Raw genomic sequence first — 18,966 nt, forward strand, 5'->3', positions numbered from 1 at the left:
GGGATCAGTTGTTATTTCCCCTTTATCATTTCTGATTGAGGTTACTAGAGATTTTACTTTTCTATTCCTCATTAGTCTGGCCAATGGTTTATCTATTTTATTTATTTTTTCAAAAAACCAACTCCTTGTTTCATTAATTTTCTGAATGATTCTTTTGTTTTCAATTTCATTGATCTCTGATTTGATTTTGGATATTTCTTTTCTTCTACTGAGTTTAGGCTTAGATTGTTCTTCTTTTTCCAATTCCATAAGATCTTTTGTGAAATTGTTGATGCGCTATCTTTCTGTTTTTCGAATGTAGGCATCTAAAGCGATGAATTTTCCTCTCAAAACTGCTTTTGCAGTATCCCACAGGTTTTGGTAGCTTGTGTATTCATTGTTGTTATGCTCAAGGAAGTTAATGATTTCCTGTTTTATTTCTTCCTGCACCCATCTGTTAATCAAAAGAAGATTGTTTAATTTCCATGCCTTTGGGTGGGGTTGAGCACTTTTGTTAGAGTTGAGTTCCACGTTTAGTGCCTTATGGTCTGAGAAGATACAAGGTAAAATTTCAATTCTTTTGATTCTGTTGATATTTGTTTTGTGTCCCAGGATATGATCAATTTTGGAGAATGTTCCATGGGGTGATAAGAAGAATGTATATTCTTTATCTTTGGGGTGGAGTGTTCTATATGCGTCTATCAAGCACAGTTGTTCTAGGGTCTCATTTAAATCTCTTATATATTTGTTTAATATATTTGTTTAATTTAATATATTTGTTTAATTTCTGTTTAGAGGATCTGTTTAATTTGTTTAATTTAATATATTTGTTTAATTTCTGTTTAGAGGATCTGTCCAGCTCTGTAAGAGGAGTGTTAAATTCCCCTGTCATTATGGTATTATAAGATATCATATTGCTCAGACTGAGTAAGGTCTGTTTCAAGAATCTGGGAGCATTTAAATTGGGTGCATAAATATTTAGAATTGAAACGTCTTCTTGTTGTATTTTTCCCTTGACCAATATAAAGTGACCATCTTTGTCTTTTTTGACTTTAGTTGCTTTAAATCCACATGTATCTGAAAATAAGATCGCAACTCCTCTTTTCTTCTGAATTCCATTTGCCTGAAAAATTGTCTTCCAACCCTTGACTCGGAGCTTTAATTTGTCTTTTGAAGCCAGGTGTGTTTCTTGCAGACAGCAAATGGATGGCTTGTGTTTTTTAATCCAGTCAGCCAATCTATGTCTCTTCAGTGGGGAATTCAAGCCATTAACATTTATTGAAATAATTGATAAGTGTGGTAGTATTCTATTTGTTTTATTTTGTGAGAGTCCATTGCTTAGTTTTATCTTTTGCATCAGTGTGGAGGTTAGGTTCTGTCCTTTTATTTCTGAGTTCTTACTTTGCTGCTGATCCATTGTGGTGGTCAGTGTGCAGAACAGGTTGAAGTATTTCCTGTAGAGCTGGTCTTGTTGTGGCGAATTTCCTCAATGTTTGTATATCTGTAAATGATTTGATTTCTCCATCAATTTTGAAGCTTAGCTTAGCAGGGTACAGAATTCTGGGCTGGAAATTGTTCTGTTTAAGTAGATTAAAGGTAGATTACCATTGTCTTCTTGCTTGGAAAGTTTCATTAGAGAAGTCTGCGGTCACTCTGATGGATTTGCCCCTGTAGGTCAACTGGCGCTTACTCCTGGCAGCTTGCAGAATCTTTTCTTTTGTCTTGACTTTGGACAGGTTCATCACAATGTGTCTTGGAGAAGCTCGGTTAGAGTTGAGGCGACCTGGGGTCCGATATCCCTCTGAAAGCAGTGTGTCAGAGTCTTTGGTGATATTTGGGAAATTTTCTTTTATAGTATTCTCTAGTATGGCTTCCATTCCTCTGGGGCATTCTTCTTCCCCTTCTGGAATTCCTATAACTCGTATGTTGGAACACTTCATAAAGTCCCATAATTCTGACAGTGCACGTTTTGCTTTCTCTCTCTTCTTTTCTGCCTGTTTTACTATCTGAGTTATCTCAAGAACTTTGTCTTCTACCTCTGAAATTCTTTCTTCTGCCTGGTCTAACCTGTTGCTGATACTTTCCATTGCATCTTTAAGTTCCCTAATTGACTGTTTCAGTTCCTTCAGCTCTGCTATATCCTTGTTATATTCTTCATATCATTCATCTCTTATTTGATTCTGTTTTTGGATTTCCTTTTGGTTATTTTCCACTCTATTAGCAGTTTCCTTCATTGTTTCCATCATTTCTTTCATTGTTTTCAACATGTATATTCTAAATTCCCTTTCTGTCATTCCTAACATTTCTGTATAGGTGGAATCCTCTGCAGTAGCTACCTCATGGTCCCTTGGCGGGGTTGTTCTGGACTGGTTCTTCATGTTGCCTGGAGTTTTCTGCTGATTCTTCCTCATGAGTGATTTCTTTTATCTGTTTCCTTGCCCTAATTTTCCTTTCACTTCCTCTTGCTCTTTAAGTTCTCGTGCCTGTGGACTAAGGGTTACAGGACCAGAAGGGTGAGAAGGTTGCAGAGCAAAAAAGGGATGAAAGAAAGGAGGACCAAGTGATAAGAAAAAAAAAAAGAAAAATTGAGAAAGGAGAGGGAGTGGGTAAAATGAATATTGACCGAAAGAAGAGAGGCACAGAAAGAGGGAGACAGAGCAATATAGGTGTACAGTAGGGTACTTTGACACAACCTTAAAAAAACCCCACCTTCTGGGGATGCCCAGTTGGGTGGTTCCCTTGAGGTCAGCAGCTCTTTGCTAACCTGATCAGACACAGTACCCCACCTCCACCAAGTAGAGAGGAAAGACAAAAATGCTATAAATCAAACCAAAACAAGCAAACAGAAAACTTTACGGGATAAAATTGGGTGAAAAACCAAATAATAGGGGTAGAAACACTAGCAAAAATGAAGTTCTAGTTATTGAAAAAGGCAGCAATGGGAAATTATAATTAAACTAGAAAAATTGAGAAAGAAAAAGGATCTGTATGGAAAAGGTTGAAATTAAAAAACAAAACAACATCAACAACATCAAAATAAACAAAAAAAATAACTAAACCAAAAATAAAAAATAAAAAAACACAACCAAAAACAAAGCAGTATGTATATTTTATTGAATATTGTCTGGGCAACATGTGGTCTTCTGGGGTATGAAATGTTAATCACAGTTCTGATACGACTGGAGGCTGCTGATTTCTCAAACCCCAGCAGGTAGACACCCTAAATCTCTCTTCAGCCCACTTAAAAGGCACTTTGGACTTGTAAACTTGCTGAGCAGAAGCTTTCCCAGGAAAGTTCTTGTCACTGGAATCACTGCTGAAGTGGCTATCCACTTACCCAGTGTGCCAAAACCGGTCTCACTCTGCCCCTGAGGGTTAGGGCTGCAAGGCGGCTCAGACCCCACCCTTAGGCTACCTGGTCGCTGGATTACCAGCTCCCGCCCGATTCTAGCTCTGCTGCCCTCAGGCGGAGCTTGCTGGGGCGGATCGCTCACAATGGCTTCCTGTGACCCACAGCCAAACACTATTAGCTCCTCTGGCTAAGCGGGTCAGACTGGGGCCTTAGACAACGGCCAAAGTTCTCTGCACTCCCGCTCAGGCTCTCCCCAAGGCAGTTCAACTGAGTGCCGAGTCCAAAGACACCAAAACAGTTCACAGTAAGGCCTTTCTGGTTTGTAGTCTTGCTGCTACTGAACTTACAGTTGCGGGCGGGTTTTGATGGATTGAACACACGTGACCACTTACGGTTTTTCCACTGTTTTAGTCCTTCTCTTGGGGTCCAGAAGTCTCTCACTGACTCCCTGTATCCTCACAGGGGTGATGATAGGCAGATCCCATCAGCCAGAGATGCCTGGAGTCCTATCTCCCCAGACTCACGGTGCCCAGATGCAAGGAAGCTGTTACTCGGCTGCCATCTTGCTCTGCCTCCTTTTTCTCTCTCTTGACTACAAACAAGAGTGGCATAAAAAACAGAAAACAAAACCAATCTTGGTAATAGTATGATCATTATGTTCAAATTGAATACACCTCAGAAATTAGGTAGAAACAAGTATCAAATATTATAGTTAATAGCATGTTATAGATTGTGTATGCTCATGTCACACCAGTAGGCCAACCAGAAACCACCTGTATGTCTTCTTTTTTCTTTTTTCTTCGAGACAAGTCACTCTGTTGCCCAGGCTGGGGTATATTGGCGCTGACATAGCTCACTGCAACATCAAACTCCTGGACTCAAATGATCCTTCTGCCCCAGCCTCCCAAGTAGCTGGGACCATAGGCATGTGCCACCATTCCTGGCCAATTTTCCTATTAATATTTTTTGTAGAGATGGGATCTTGCTTTTGCTCAGGCTGGTCTCAAACTCCTGACCTCAAGCCATCCTTCCACCTTGGCCTCCCAAAGTGCTAGAATTATAGGTGTGAGCCACCATGCAATCCAGAAACTGTCTTGAATTAACTTCTGTTAATTATCTCTTATAGTTTTCAAATTCACACTATGATTCCTCTACCTACAAAGGAGAAGTTGAAAGAACATGAGAGGTTTCAATTTTTAAATAGTTCAGTGTCTTAGGATTATACTTGTCAAAATGATTGTGGCAGTGGAGGGAGGCTGTTGCTAAAAATTGATCCTGGTGATCAAAGTCTACAAACCTAGTTTCAGACATTAAAGGCATCCCTATACCTCTATACCTTTTATCATTTTTTAAAAACCAAATTAAAAATAATTGTATGGGTCATAAACTAAAGACAAAAGCTCTGAGTTCACGATATTCTCTGTATAGATTGTACATATCAGGGGACATTTGCATATATTAAAGTGGAACTGGCTCCTAGACAATTTTGTATTTTTTACTTACTGATTCATGCTTTCAACTTCCTCTTGGCTGAGTTGATTTCATTCTTTCAAGCCAGTTAAGAAAAAAGATAGTTTTGGGCAGCGCCTGTGGCTCAGTTGGTAAGGCGCCGGTCCCATATACTGAGGGTGGTGGGTTCAAATCCGGCCCTGGCCAAACTGCAACAAAAAATAGCTGGGCCTTGTGGCGGGCGCCTGTAGTCCCAGCTACTCGGGAGACTGAGGCAAGAGAATCACTTAAGCCCAGGAGTTGGAGGTTGCTGTGAGCTGGGTGAGGCCATGGCACTCTACCGAGGGCCATAAAGTGAGACTCTGTCTCTACAAGAAAAAAAAGAAAAAAGATAGTTTTTATTTTTTAATTCTTAAATCTTAAGTTGAGGATATAGTAGGGTGTTTTCCTCTCTCAATTTTATTAAATTTTTCTTTTTCATAGCCAAATCAGAATTGGAGTGAACATTTCAGGCTCTTAATTTAGTGAGACTCATCACTGATTCATCATTATTACCAGCTTGTATTTCTTGCCTATTTGCTGCGGACAATGTCCTGTACAATAACCTGTGACTGTTATGGATTTGCTTAACTTCCTCCATACTCCTTTCCCTGCCAGGAACAACAACCAAAACAAAATTAAGATTATTTATTTCCATAGAAAATATGGTTAGAAAAGTTAAAATCACTACTGAGTGGGTAATAAAGATAAGGCATGCTATTCAATGCCTGCCATATGCTGATGCTGAATATTTTTTAAAAGATTACCAAAAATTAGAATATTATATGAAAGATTTCATTTGAGCAGTTACATGCTCAATCTACTCATCATGCCACAATAGTACATAATTTGCAATTATAGTGAGCATGCTGCCAGTTTAAATTGGTCTTTTTCTCTCCTTTTCCTTCTTTCATTTATTCCTTTCTCTCTCCCTCCCTTCCACTCACCTACTCATAATCTCCTAATACATAAAGATGTAGATACTCTATATTTCTTTCTTTTCATCCTTGTAACAGATAGTGACCCCTGTTGGTGTTCTTAGGGGACTCCAACCCAGGCTAGGGGATGACAAGGGAGAAGGCATGGAAGGAAGGAGGCTTCACACCAACTTAACGTATGAAGTCTGAGCAGCCTGGAGAGGCGTACACTGTCTCATGCACCGAGTGGCAGGCAGATGGAGGCAGTGCAGCCCTGTTCCAGTCCCTCAGGGGTCTTTTACTGTGTTCAAATGCCAAGTGTTTGTGCAAGAATGCAGGGTTGTTGAAATTTAAAAATTGAATTAGTGGGAACCAGTGGCTCCCAGGAAGGTAGGGTAATCAGAAACATAGAGTAATGCAATGTCTGGAACATCTGATAAGTATATTTAGAAAAAGGGATGAGGAAAGGAGGTTTTGTGTCTGCAGGGCAGATATCTTTTTTTTTTGTTGGGGATTCATTGAGGGTACAATAAACCAGGTTACACTGATTGCAATTGTTAGGTAAAGTCTGCAGGAAGAGTCCAAAGGTCTTAACCCACTGTTCTGCTGATCTCCCTTGCAGGGGTGGTCATGTTTTATAAGTATTTGTGGCTCAAACTGGCAAGTCATAAAGATAGTCCAAGAATAATCTTTATTTGATCTTACAAAAAATTCTTCGGGAATGATTCTTCAGAATTGCTTTTCACATTGTGAGGAATTTCAGTAATTCCTCACAAGGGCAAAGGCATTAAAGCAGTGGTTCTCAACCTTCCTAATGCCGTGACCCTTTAATACAGTTTCTCATGTTGTGGTGGCACCCAACCATAAAATTATTTTCGTTGCTACTTCATACCTGTAATTTTGCTACTGTTATGGATTGTAATGTAAATATCTGATATGCAGGATGGTCTTAGGCAACCCCTGTGAAAGGGTCGTTTGACCCCCAAAGGGGTTGTGACCCACAGATTGAGAACCGTTGCCTTCACGTGTTTTATTACTTGAAATTAATATAGGTACTGTCTTTTGAATAAATTTATATATATAAATTTATATATATATATATATAAACCTATATATATATATATATATATAGGTTTTTTTTGAGACAGAGCCTCAAGCTGTCACCCTGGGTAGAGTGCTGTGGCATCACAGCTCACAGCAATCTCAAACTTCTGGGCTTAAGCAATTCTCTTGCCTCAGCCTCCCAAGTAGCTGGGACTACAGGCACCTGCCACAACACCTGGCTATTTTTTGGTTGTAGTTTTCATTGTTTGGCAGGCCTGGGCTGGATTCGAACCCACCAGCTCTGGTGTCTGTGGCTGGTGCCTTAGCTGCTCGAGCTACAGGCACTGAGCCACTAGTGTTATATTTTTATGCTTTTATTTACAACATGTTGTATTACTTTATTTTACATGTTTCTTTTAGACAATATGTATTTGAATTTTAAAAAGTTTGGTCTGCCAGTTTTGCTTTTTACTGGAAACATTTAGTTAATTTACATTTAATGCAATTAGTTAACTATATTTCTGTCACCAAATTTGGACTGTTTGTCTTACCTATTCTATGTTTTTTTCCTCTGTTCTTCCCCTTTTAAAGATTTATTAATTTTTAACTATTATGTTTTCCTATTACTAATTTAAAAGTTTCATATTATTTATTTTCTCTTTTTTCAATATTTTACTCTTAATTAAAATTGTTACATTTAACTTATGAAAAATTAAGGTTACTATTACCATCTGCCACCTTACCCCTATTAGAATGGCCATTCTTAAAAAGTCAAAACAATAAATGCTGGTGTGAATGCAGAGAGAAAGAACACTTAAACACTGTTGGTGGGACTTCAAATTAGTACAACCCCTATGGAAAACAGCATGGAGATTCCTCAAAGAAATAAATGTAGACTTCCCATTCAATTCCACAAACTCACTGCTGGATATCTAGTCAAAGAAAATCAAATCATTTTGTGAAAAAGACACTTGCATTTGAATGTTTGTTGCAGCACTTTTCATAATTGCAAAGATGTGGAATCAACCTAATGCCCTTCAATTCATGAGTAGATAAAAAAAATGTGGTAAATATATACCATAGAGTACCACTCAGCCATAAAAAGGAATGAAATAATGTCATTTACAGCAACTTGGATGGAAGTACAGAGCATTATCCTCAGTGAAGTATCTCAGGCATGGAAAACCAAACACCGTGTGTTCTTACTAATGAGTAGGAGCTAATAGATGGGTACATAACAAGCACAAAATGATATAAAGGACACAAGAAACCAAGATGGGGAGACATTGGGAGGGAGCATGTAGGATAAAAACTTACCTATGAGTACAACGAACACTATTCTGGTGGTGGCCACCCCTGAAGCCTTGACTTATGCATTATATAAGATGTCCATGTAATAAAAAACACTCATATTCCCTTAATATTTTGAAATAAAATTAAAAAACAAAATAAAGTCAAATGTGCCTTGATTGTATTGAGTGAGATAAAAAGATGCAAGATAAAGTCAGAGAGTTAGTCATCTGGACTATAAACAGCCTTGTAATGGTTTGTTTTCTTTCTTTTCTGCATCATCTCAATAGATGGACAAAAGCATTTGGTAAATTCCAGCATCCTTTCATGGTAAAAACACTCAACAAATTAGGCTATTGAGGTGATCATGTAGACTTTGTTTCTGTTTCTGGTTATGTGGTAAATCACATTTACTTATGTTAAACCAACCTTGCATTGCTGAGATGAAAACCACTTGATCGTGGTAGATTATCATTTTGATGTGCTTTTGAATTTGGTTTGCTAGTTTTTGTTGAGGATTTGGGCATCTATGTTCATAAGGAATATTGATCTATAGTCTTTTTTCTTTTGTTATGTTATTCCCTGATTTTGGTATTGAGGTGATACTTGTTTAATTTCCATGACTTGGTTTAGATTTTAGTATTTCTCTTAGAATTGATTTCTAGTTTTATGCTACTATTTTTGAGATGATACATAGTATGAGTTTGATGTTTTTGAATTTGCAGAGATATGTTTTGTGACCTGAAATATGATTAGTCTTGGAGAATGTTCCATGTTCCAATGAGAAAAATTGTATTCAGTAGTTTCGTGTAGAATGTTCTGTAAAACATCAGTTGAGTCAATTTGTTCTAGAGCCCTGTTTAAGTCCAGTGATTCTTTATTCATTTTCTGCTTAGATGATCTGTCTAGTTCTGTCAGTGATGACATCCCGGACTAGTAAGACACTACTGTATATTTCTTGGCTTAAATTTAAGAAGAATATACTTTATGAAACAGGGAAGTCCTGTGTTAGAGATGTATATATTTAGGATTGTTATGTCTTGATCAATTTCTCCCTTGAGCTATTGTTTTTGTAAGAGTTGCAAGTTATAACTTTTGGGTGATTTTACAGTTTTTCATTTTGATATTATAGGTATAATGCACTTTTGAGCATTTCCTGCAGGGGAGGAATAGTAGTAAACAATTTTCTTGGAGTTTCCTTGTCTGGAAAGGAGATTATTTTGGTTTCATTTTTGAAACTTAGTTTAGCAGAACATAAAATTCTTGGCTGGCAGTTATTCTGTAAGGAGACTAAAGATAGGACCTCATTCCTTTCTGGCATGTAAGATTTCTCTTGAGAAGAGTCTGTTATTAGTCTGGTGGGTTTTCCTTTGTAAGTTATTTGACCTTTTTGCCTCATGGCTCATAAGCCGTAAGTCAAGGCTTAAGGAAGTTCTTTCTTTCTGGTGACTTTTTCTGATCTTATGACTATATGCCTTGATAATTCCCTTTTGTAATGAATCTCCATTGAGCTTTTTGTATCTGGATGTCTAAATCTCTAGCAATATCACATAAATTTTCCTTGGTTATTCCCTCAAACAGGTTTGCTGGGCCTTGTGCTTTTGCTTCTTCACCTATGATTCTTGTATTTGGTTGTTTTAAATAAACCTATACAAGCAGGACTCAATCATGTTGCTCAAAGGCATGAAGGGGAGATTTGTGAACTAATCTTGGGAGGGGAGGGAGCCCAGGTGGGCAGAACTGAGAGGAGAGTGCAATGTGGGTTCAAGCTGTGGTACACTCATGGAGCATCAAGAGGACCAAATGAACATCAAGAGGAACAAATGAACAAAGATTCTTTGATCTTTATTTTGACTGATTAGGTTAATTCAGAAGAGTCATTTTCAAGCTCTGAAATTCTTTCTTCAGAGACTTGGTATAGTCTATTTTTAAACATTTCCACTGTTTTATATTTCTTAAATGAATTTTTTATTTTTAGAAGTTCTGTTTGGTTTTTGTTTAACACATTTGTCTCTTTTTTAATTTTATTTAATTTACAGTACTCTACAGCAGGTACCAACTCCCCTGGGTATAAGAAAAGATTCCTGCCAACCCACTGTCTAAAACCCAGGGAGGGAATGTTACTGATCTGGGCACTAACAGGGGCACTGATTGCCCCTGCCCGTGAATCAAGATCAGAAGATTCTCTTCGAGGACTCTAGCACATCAGGACAAGAGTTGTGTCAAGATGTGACTCTAGTCTCGGCCATTTATCTCTTTAGTAAATTTTTCATTCATTTCCTGAAGTGTTTTTATGGTTTCTTTGAGTTGGTTTTCCATTTTCTCTTGGATCTTGCTGACTTTCCTTACAATCCATATTTGGAATTCTGTGTCATTTCAGTATTTTAATTTTGGTTGGGACCCATTGCTAGAGAGCTGGTGTGCTTTGTGTGTGCACTTGCCCTCTGATTTTTTATACATCAGGAGTTTTTTCGCTGATATCTTCTCATATGGAATAGCTGTTGACTCTTATTTTTGGATATTCTTTTGTTTATATGGGACTCTCACCCCCCACCAACTTTTAAGGATGTGTCTGTATTAAATGTTGGGTAAAGGACCTTTGACTTTGCTTGTGGTACTTTGATGGAAGTCTAGGCTCTGGATGGATACCTTGATTATAAATATCCTCGGTGTTGTGGTTTTCTCAGTTGCTTGTGTTTTGTAGGCTGTAGCCATGGTATACAATATGTATGGGCAGATTCCCTGTCTTTCATTGACAAGAGAAGATGGACGTTTTTGAAATATTTTCTCTTTCCCCAGTTCTACAGTCTTCTTAACAGTGTGAATTATGTTGGGATGTCCATTTTAATCTCTGAGACAATAGATGGTGATTGTAGGTAAGAGCCAGCCACGCCCTGTATGATTGAGTCAGCAAAAGCTATTATAGGCTGTACAAGTTGTCCTCCTTGCTAGTAGGTAGCACTTAAAGGAAAGGGCTCGCTGGAGTGATATTTTGGAGACTTGTGACTGGCTCTAGTTGATCAAGTGAAGCATTTGAATGCCTGTAGTGGGGCTCTGGAGGATTCCTATTCTCTGCCATAGCAGAGGTGGGTAGAAGAGTAAGGCCAGGTGGGGCTAGGTTGGAAGACCCTGCCTCAGACTCCACAAATATGGGTGGGTATAAGAACTGTGTCAGCAGGAACCAAGGGTCATCTCCCAGGCCACTGGGGAAAGCCACCATGGAGAGGTTGGAGTGGCCCTGCCAAGTCCGAAAGTGTGCTTATGGAAGAGGGGCCATTGAGAGTCATAGACTAGCTGTTGGCAGTGGGTTTTATTTTTTCTCCCTCCTTTGCCCTACAGATACCCGGCCAGCATCTGGTTGTAAGCAGCAGCACAAACTAGCTGAGCTTACCAGCAATGGCACCGTAGGCTGAGAGGTTCCCTGCTCATGGTCCTGCTCTGGACTGAAAGCATGGCTTTTCTGTGGGAGCAGGGGTGCTCCATGAGTGTGATGAAGCTTGAACCCACATTTCACTCTCCTCTTAGTTCTGCCCACATGGGCTCTCTCACCTCCCAAGATTAATTCACAAATCTCCACACCATGCTGTCAAGCAACATGATTAAATCCTGAGGTATAGGATCAAGCCTGCAGGCCTATCCCCTGGTTCCCCAAGATCAATCCCTGACCATGCCGGGAAGAATTGTGCTGGTCCTGAATTGCCCATAAAGTGCTCAAGCAGGTTTGATGTCTCTCTGCTTCGGGGTGTGCCCTGCTCTGATGGAGCAGCTGGGCAAACAACACCAGGGAGGGCTGGTGAGGGGAAAGCTCAGGAGCACGTGTTGGTCTGTTGCAGGTCTTTAAGAGGAAAGGTGTGAGCCCCACTCAGTGGGAGCCTCAATGTAGTGGATGCACAGAGGGAAAGCAGCTGCTCCTTAGGGCCCTGGGTCAGTTGTCCCTTGGGAACTGTTACTCAGCAGCCATGGGTACAGGAGGGGAGGGTTTGGAGAACCATCTGAAAGGAGGAGAGCTGGCCTTCTGGTCCCTTTGTCCCTCTCCCCAGGAGGCATCCCACTTGGAATGTCCAAGCTCTGGGATCATACAGTTCCCAGAGGGCACACCAACCCCCCGTGGCCACTACAGTCTGGGAAGGTATTAGAAAATGTTTGTGTGAGGACCAGTGACAAGACAAGGGCTGAAGCTCCCTGGGAAAGGCAAAGACACACAACGGGTGGAAAAGCAGTGTGGTGCCGCTTCTTGGCTTAGATCTGTGGTGGTGGGAAGTGACCCAGAGCAGGCTGGAGGCCCAGTGCTTTGTTCTCAAGAAGGTCCCTGGTCCCAGGTCACTGGCAGTGGCAGCTTTTGGGCGTGTGAGGCTAGAGAAGCTTTCTAATAGCTTGAGAGTCTGCAGACTACCAGAGGTATGAGGGAAGGAGAAACAAAACTCCCACCTGCCCTTTTCTCAGGACTCCAAATTTCTCAGGGGTGCTCTCTGCTGAAATCTTGCTTCTCCTTGTTCTGCTCCACAACTTCTTTCCATGGAATCTCTGATAGGTAGGTTTTAGCAGTTTTCCCTCAGAATTAAACCTGACGTTTATTTCATATTTTTTTCATCTAGAATTTTTCTTCTTTCTGAGATGATGTGGTGACTGATGTCTCTAGTCAGTCACCTTCCCCTCATCCCATTGGCTTTTATCCTGTTTCTCAAAAACAAAGTTCACTCCTTTTATGGGCCCTTTGCACTGCTGTTTCTTCTACCTTGGCATTGGAGGTAACTGGTTACTTGTCTTCATAAAAGTCTTAGCTCAGATGGTCTCTTCTAAGAGAGACCATTTCTGACCACTTTATTCTATTCCTACCGCTCTCCCATATCATCTTGTGTTATTGTTGTCATAGTAGTATCATTATCTGAAAATACTTGTTCTTTGTTTATTATCTGTCTTCTGCAAGTAAAAAGAAGCCCTGTGAGAGCAGGAACTTTATCTATTTCATTCATCTCTAATTCCTAGGACCTGACAAAGTGTCTGTCATAGAGTAGGCACTTAGTAAATATCTTTCAATGAATGAACAAAGTATGAATACTTGAATGAATGTATGGAGGCTACATGATGAGTAATGATAAAATTCCTCGTACAACCATACTGTTCGACCCATAAAATGATTCGTTCCATCATGTTTTAATTCAGCAAACAATTATTGAATTCCATTATTAAAGAGAACCCTAAACTTATAAAATAACAAATTCTCTTGTGAATCCTAGAGTTTCAGTGGAAGTACCTCACTGTTGCTGGTTGTTATACTAAGTTGGCCTAAGATAGACACTTAGTAGGGCTAGATTTGGCTTTCTTGAATGTATATCTTTGTGATCAAATTATCCATTACTACAATGTAGTAGTATCACCATGAATGAAATAAAATGAATGTACTTATTTCATATGAATAAACCTAAGAGTATTGTGTCTGGTGGTTCTGTTGTGCACTGATAGGATACATCTTTAGGAAGCTTTGGTTGACTTGATCTAGGTCCTACTTTTTTTTTTAGAGACAGAGTCTCACTTTATCACCTTCAGTAGTGTGCCGTGGTGTCACAGCTCAGAGCAACCTCTAACTCCTGGACTTAGGCGATGCTCTTGCCACAGCCTCCTGAGTAGCTGGGACTACAGGCACCTACCAGAATGCCTGGTTATTTTTGTTGTTGTTGTAGTTTGGCTGGGGCCAGGTTCGAACCTGCCACCCTCGGTATATGGGGCCAGCGCCCTACCCACTGAGCCACAGGCAGCACCCTGTAGGTACTACTTTTAAAGACTCATATTAATAGATTTAAGAGCTAAGGAAGAAGAGCCTTAATCCATTATTGCCTGTCAGTAAATCAGCCAGTCGTTATGCAATGCTGTTACATTCTCCATGGTTCTCTTAGATTAATGATTAATTTAGAAGAAAATGAGACATATTGGTCTATCCAGTTGCTAGGTTTTCACACCTTAGTAGTTTTTATCAGAAGGTTTAAGGCTTGGAAATAGACAGATTTTCCTGCGAATTCATGTTTGTAGAAATGACATTTAAAGAGTAGTACTAACGTATTCATTATAATTCTTCTTTGTTGGCATAAAGACAGCTTTTATAAGACTTTTTTGGCATATACAATTATGCCTTTAAATGGTACTTCTTAAATTTCAAAGTAGATTTTTAATCCATTAGAATACTAGTCTTCTGAAAGTTCTCCAACTGGCTTCCGTTGGTTTTGAAAAATGAAATTTGATGTGTTAATAATTCCCATTGTGATTATTATGCCAGTTTTAGAAATAAGTCTTCCACAGATTTTAGTCTTTCTTTGCTTCTTAAATTACCTTACTGCAGTGATTTTATAAAGTAAATGATTATATTTGCTATGTTTTTCTGCTACATATATACTTAAATAATAGTCTATAGACTCTCTTTGCCAGGGTTGTGAGATGCATAATGCTAATATACTCTTTAAAATAGAATCCCCTTTTGTTTGTATTTAAAGAAAATAAGTTTATGTATAAGTTTTCGAATTAAACCTTCTGCTAAATATGAGGGATACTGATCTACTAGTCAATTATTGCTAGGTGTATAAAATTTTATTTCAGCAATTTATTCAATAAATATTTACTAAGTATGTGTACACATGCTGGGGTCTGTTCTAGGTGTTTGAGATGTATCATAAACAAAAGAGACAAGGATTTCTGACTTTACAGAAATGATATTCTATTGGTAATAAATATAATAAATAAAGAAGCTGTACATCGTTTTTAAAGATGAAACCAGCTATGGCAAGAAGAGAGCGAGCGAGCAGGGTAAGGAGGATAGGGGGGTATGAGGAAGATTTAAGTAGATGGATTTATGAGAGGTAACATTTGAGCAGAGATCTGAGGAGGAGGGGCTTAGGGGGAACCTGGTGGATTTCAGGGGAAAGAGCATCTTGGGAAGAAAGAAAAGTTCACGAGAAGGCCTTGTTGAGGCAGCAGGGGGCATGGTGTGTTCAAAAGACCAAACTGATCAGCATAGCTGGAGATGAAAGGGAGGTAACAGCAGTGAGCCTGGGGGAGGGCCTGTAGCCGTATTGGCTTAGTAAGATCCTTGGCTTTCCCTTGGAGTTAAGTCAGGAGACTTTTGCTGGGTTTTGACCAACAGCATGATATAGGCTGAATTGCTCTTTGAAAGAATGTGGCTCCTGGGCTGAAAATAGACTGTATCAGGGCCAGGATTGTGCCAAGAAGGCTATTGTAGGAATCCAGGCATTTGAAAATCTAGTTCACATAAATTTAACTACTAAGGAAAAGATTTATATCTGGTGGTGTGTGTCTGAAAGCTGAAATGTGTAATATGAAACACTTTATTATGACAAAGTTGATGCCAGATATATAAATCTGATTGCAAATCTACCCACTAAATTTTAGGCTACTGAACCCTTATCAAGCTATATTTTGTATCTGGACTGTGGCACAAGACAAAAAGTCCTATCCCTGGATACATGTTTTTATCATGCTTTTGACAAGAACAATGATGAATCCATCCCCTCTACTCTTTCCTTAGTCTATGAATATTCCCTGTTGAGCCATTACTGGGGAAACTACCAGAGTTAGGACACAGGTTTAACAGACATTCCATTCATCTTTACTTGACTTCCAGCCAAAGTCCAGTAAAGAGATGTCTGGCTATGACTGGCCAAACATTCCAGAATGTGCTACTTCTTAATAAACTAAAACTTCATCTATAGTAAAATGTGAGTGTAAATATGTTATCTAAAATCCATTTTGTAGTTTTAAAAACTCACATGGATTTACTTATCAAGAACAACAGGAGTTTCTTACATGTAGCCAGGAAGTATCAGCTCTAAGCATTAGTATACTCATATGATCTGGGTACCCATCTTCAAGTCTTATCAACTCCTCAGCTCTTAAAGATCTGGTCAAACTGAAAGGCTTTTACTTCCCTGTGAAAGCTGTCTTTCCTGGCCTAGGTACTTATGCATATGCTGTAACCTCTTCTTGGAGAGATCTCTTTCATCCCCCACTTCAACAGGTCGATTCTTCCTCCTGTATCAGGATTCATATTAGATGGCACATCCTTCAGAAGCCTTTCCTGTCTCCTTAATCCCGTTTTCTCTTTGTGTTTCCTTGATGTACTGGATAGTTCATATCATAGCACTTTTCACAGCACTGTAAGTGTTTGTTTTCTTATCTAACCAGCAGACTATGACATAGCAGATGTCTTATTTATTATTGTGTTCTGAGTACCTAACATATATCAGGCACATAGTAGCAAGCCAATAAGAAAAAAGTGCATTTTTTCTGTAGATTTCCTTAGTATTTGTAGCTTTCCTTAGTGTTTATAATCTTGCCTATCTTCCAGAACATCTAGTCAACAAATTTTAATGAGCATCTACTGTGTGCTGGGTATTGTGCTAAGTCCTGGGCATAGAAGTGACTCTGACATCTAAACCCCCTGTGTATGAAGATTAGAGTCTATAGAGGCTCCATCTATGTTTCCTTATATCCATAGGTAAAAACAACAACAACAAAACAACATATAGTGGAGAAGAAAATAAGGACCTAAGGATTGGATCTATTAGCTCTTTACCTTATATAGGATAAGATGACCTTGTTTAGTATTTTGACTTGGTATTTATTTGACAACTGATAGAGCTGGTTTCATCTCATAGTCAAAATTTCAAGTCTACATAGACTGATTCTCTAAACACTGTACAAAACATTTTTTTTAAATATGAGACATCTACGATATACTTTCTTTCATATGCTAATTGAATAACTGACTGTGTTCATGATAAAAATGTTGGGAAAAGAATGACATATAAAATGGGATGGGGAACTAGTTAAGGCCAAATACATATATCATGCACTAAATCAAGTCCATTCCTTCAGAGCCCTAGACTACATGTATGTATAATTTACCACTTCTCATTGTGTAAGATAATGGCAGCAACCAGCCTTGATGAGAGGAAGCTAAATATCCTGATGTCTGATGTTTGAAGTCTGATTTAAGGAACAAAAGATTTCAGGCAATACTTCACCCATTGGGAAAATCCCTTTACTTCTTGCTTTTGCTTATTTTGTCAAAACCACTCTCTTATTAGGGATGTTCTTTGTCCTCCTTCACCCTGTATTCCTGGCCTTTGACAATCAATGCTGCATGTTTAAATGCATAGTATAAGCTCCGACAGTGGGTAGAAAAATTGGGGGAGGTTATTAGACATTTGGGATAAGAATTTATGCCTGGCATATTTGAGGAACGACAGTGATAATCTGACCAGAAAGTAGTGAACCACGTTTGACAGTGGAGTTACATGTTGTAAGAGGATGGTTGTGTCAGCATCTAGAAAAAAAAAAGACTATGAGGGTGAAGAGACAAAAAGATGAAAAAAGAAGTTATTACCAAAGTGCAGCTGGCAAGTGTTGGTAGCTTAGCCAGGGTAGTAATGATGGAGGGTAGTTGGATTCTGGATTGGCTATGGGATATAATATAAATAAAGAAGTCAAAGCTAACTAAGATTTTTGGTATGAATGACTGGAAGGATGGAGCTGCCTTTCTCTGAGATGGAAGACATTAGAGGAAGAATGGGGGTGGGTAGGTGTAGAAGAAATCAGAAATTTAGACTTGGGCATCTAAAGCTAAACCTTCTGGTGGAACTATTAAGTAGATATTTGGGGACAGAAATCTGGAGTTCAGGAGAGATATCAGGACAACAGATGTATATTTTATGTAACAATTTATAGCTGGTGATTTAAAGTTTTGAGGCTGGATGAGTCATGTGGAGTGTGAGTGTAGCTATAGAAGAGAAGGAATCCAGTGACTAGGCTCTGGGCCCTCCAGCGTTTGGAGGTTTGTATAAAGAGCCAAAGAGGCTAAGAAGGAGTAGCCAGTAGAAAGAAAACCAAGACTAAGTGGTGTCCAGGAGCTGCATGAGGAAGTGTTTCAAGGAGGGCTGATTTCAGTGCTGCTAATTGGATGAGAACTGAAACCTGACTGTTAGGTTTGGTAACATGGAAGTCATTGATGATCTTGAAAAGAACTGTGTACACATGTGTATTCAGGCACATACACGCACAGAAAGAGAATAAAACAAGTGTAAAAAACTTAATTGATAAATCTAGGTGAAGGGAATATGGGAAATATTTGTGTTATTGTAATTTTCTCTAATTATTATGAAATAAAAATTTAAAAAGAAATGACATAGTGATTCATGCCTGTAATCCTAGCACTTTGGGAGGCCAAGGCATTTGGATTGCTTGAGCTCATGCATTCGAGTTCAACCTGAGCAAGAGTGAGACTCCATCTCTACTTAAAATAGAAAAACTAGCCAGGCATCGTGGCAGGCACTTGGAGTCCTAGTTACTTGGGAGGCTGAGGCAAGAGGATTGCTTAAGCCCAAGAGACTGAGGTTGCTGTGAGCTATGATGCCATGGTATTCCACCCAGGGCCACAAGTGAGACTTTGTCTCAGAAAACAAATGAATAAACAAACAAACAAACAAAAATGATGAAGGAAGGCATAGAAATGAAGTAATAGAAATGAGTGTTAAGTGTGATTAAGGAAGATATTTTTTGAAAGATTAGAGATATTACAGTATGTTGTATGCTGATAGGAATGATCTATTAATTAAGAAAAATTCAAATTCATAACACCAAAAAGGAAAAAGTTGCCAGGTGTGTGACTGATCTTTCAAATTACATGGGGCATCTTCTAAGCCCTCTCTCCGCCAACATAAAAATCAACAGTCTACAGGGCATTTGGCCAGTCTCTGCTTGGACATTCCTTCAAATGGAAGCATTCCTCTTTTATTGTATGTTTTCCAATGACCTTGTAACAAACTTAGTAAGTTTTATTACTTTTTAAAATGAAAACAATGCATACCTATATTAAACTCAAATACTTCA

The 18,966-nt window shown here is 38.9% G+C and overlaps 1 protein-coding gene and 1 non-coding gene across 2 annotated transcripts in view; one reads left to right on the forward strand and one right to left on the reverse strand.

Moving 5' to 3' along the window:
- The window catches only part of COL28A1 (collagen type XXVIII alpha 1 chain), a 209,926-nt gene that overhangs the window by 147,551 nt on the left and 43,409 nt on the right, over positions 1-18,966 (forward strand). The window lies entirely within an intron of this gene.
- Positions 10,186-10,316, reverse strand: LOC128560598 (small nucleolar RNA SNORA3/SNORA45 family). The gene has a single exon (XR_008373079.1). It is a non-coding gene; the product is annotated as a small nucleolar RNA SNORA3/SNORA45 family (small nucleolar RNA).

This window comes from Nycticebus coucang, chromosome 11 (genome assembly GCF_027406575.1).
Source record: "Nycticebus coucang isolate mNycCou1 chromosome 11, mNycCou1.pri, whole genome shotgun sequence".
NCBI classification, from domain to species: domain Eukaryota; kingdom Metazoa; phylum Chordata; class Mammalia; order Primates; family Lorisidae; genus Nycticebus; species Nycticebus coucang.